The 2,394-nt window shown below is 43.7% G+C and overlaps 1 pseudogene; it reads left to right on the top strand.

Moving 5' to 3' along the window:
- The first annotated feature begins 1,193 nt into the window (after nt 1-1,193).
- Nucleotides 1,194-1,875, top strand: LOC140699551 (pleckstrin homology domain-containing family A member 3 pseudogene; annotated as a pseudogene).
- The last annotated feature ends 519 nt before the right edge of the window (nt 1,876-2,394 follow it).

Below are 2,394 nucleotides of genomic sequence, written 5' to 3'. Positions count from 1 at the left end.
AAACTCTTTCCGAATACTGAAGAGGCTGGAATACTCCAAAACTCCTTCTATGAACTCACCATCACCCTGATACAAAACCCAGACAAAGAAACTACCAAGAAAGAAAATTACAAGCCAGTATCATTGATGAACAGAGATGCAAAAAGCTTCAAAATAAAATTAGCAAACAGAGTCCAACAGCACAGAGAAAAGATCATACAGTAAGGTCAAGGTGGTTTCATCCCAGGGACACAACGATGGTTCAACATACAAAATCAACGTGGTACAGTACATCAGCAAGACAGGACAAAAATCACACGATTATCTCAATAGATGCAGTAAAGCATTTGATAACATTCAGCATCTATACATGATAAAAGCTCTTATCAACATGAGTACTGATGGAATATAACTTAAAAGAATAAAATCTAATTATGACAAACCCACTGCCAACATACTACTCAATGGTGAAAAGCTGAAAGCCTTCCGGTAAAATCTAGAGCATGACAAGGATGCCCATTCTCACCACTTCTATTCAACATAGTATTGGATGTCCTGGCCACAGTAATCAGGCAAGAAAAAGAAATAAAAGGGATCTAATCTGAGAGAGAAGAGCTCAAATTATCACTATATAAGGATGCCATGATACTGTACACAGAAAATCATAAAGGCTTCACACAAAAATTATTAAAGCTAATAAAACAATTCAGCGAGGTAACATGATACAGGATTAACACACACAGAGCGGAAGCACGAGCGGGAGGGGCCGCGGTCGCAGATTCCCCGCCGCCGCCGCCGCCAGGGCTCGCCCAGGGCCGTATGAGCCCGCGCCATGCGGCCCCCGAGCCCCCCGCGGCGGCCGTGCTCCCGGCCTCTGAGGGCCGCCGCGTCCCGGCGGCGCGCGCGGGCTGGGGACGGCCCGGGAGCGGCTGCCCAGGCTCCGCGCTTCCCTCATCGCCGCGGCCGGCGCTGGGCCGGGAGGATGCGCGGCGCCGGGCTCTGGAGCACGGAGGGGTTTCTGTACAAGTGGACCATCTCACAGGTTGGCAGCCTCGTTGGTTTGTTTTAGATGGAATCCTGTCCTGCTCTGATTCACCAGGTGATGTTTGCAAAGGGAGCAGAGGAAGTACGAAGATGGCAGTTTGTGAAATTCAAGTCCATTCAGCAGACAACACAGGAATGGAATCATCCTTCCCGGAGAGCAGCATCTCTATATGAAGGCAGTAAGTGCAGCCGAAAGACAAAGGTGGCTGCTTGCTCTGGGAAGCTCCAAAGCCTGTTTGACTGATACTAGGACTGAAAAAGAAAAATAAATGAGTGAAACCAGTGAATCTCTGAAAACCAAAATGTCTGAACTTCACCTCTCCTGTGACTTCCTAATGCAAGTTCATACAATCCAAGAATTGGTTCACCATGATGAGAATTGTTCATCTCCCAGCATAGAGAACATGCATGAAGCCTCTTCTCTACTTAGTGCCACATGTAATACATTGATCACAATGCTTGAGGAATGTGTGAAGATAGCAAGCACCAAGTTTAAACCTGAGATGTTTCAGCTGTCTCATCAGGATCCCTTAGTTTCTCCTGTGTCACCTTCTCCTGTTCAAATGATGAAGCGTTCTGTCAGCCACCTTGGTTTTTGCAGTTCAGAGAGGAGTGGCCACTCTATAAAAGAACCAGTGCCTACACTTCGACTCTCCCAGTGATGTCGAAGAACCTACCCAGATACAGACTCTTGTAATGATGTTCCTCTTGAAGACCCAGATAGACCTGTTCACTGTTCAGGAAATACACTTAATGGAGATTTGGCATCAGCAACCATTCCTGAAGAAAACAGACTTATGGCCAGAAAAAAAAAAATCTGAATCGGAAGATCCTCTTCCATCCTCATCCTGAGGAAACAGAAGTGTCCAACTTCCTCTAGGTATTGCTAGGCAAAAGCTACTGTAATTAAACTATGTTATGGGGAGTAGTATTTTCCTTCGGATTTCTCAGGACTTTATGCAATATTGTAAAACAAACAAACAAAACAACCCACATACCTCTGAAGTGTATTTTATCTTTATATAGTTTATTTGCAAGAGTATTTTCCTAATAACTCCACAGTATGAATGTGCATCTTTTTTTTTTAAAAACAAATGATGGTGTAACATTTTGACATCCATAAGGACAAATGTAGATGTTTTTCTAAAAAACTGTGAGGGACTGACAGTTTAGTCAGTGTGTATTGTAGCTTATAACATGAAATCTTATAAACCTAAGGTTTCAGTTTGACAGAAGTGTGATATACGTAACGTGTGCCATGGACCAGACGGTCACTTTACCCCAGCTGAAAATGAGTTTTGGTCTCAGCTTGATGATGATTGTATTATATTCCTTTAAGCAAAAAGGAAACAGTTAATATTCAAAGTATTT

The sequence above is a fragment of the Vicugna pacos genome, chromosome 11 (genome assembly GCF_048564905.1).
Source record: "Vicugna pacos chromosome 11, VicPac4, whole genome shotgun sequence".
Classification (NCBI taxonomy): Eukaryota; Metazoa; Chordata; class Mammalia; order Artiodactyla; family Camelidae; genus Vicugna; species Vicugna pacos.
Note: the sequence above shows the minus strand (reverse complement) of the source record. Positions and strands in the feature narration are given on the sequence as shown.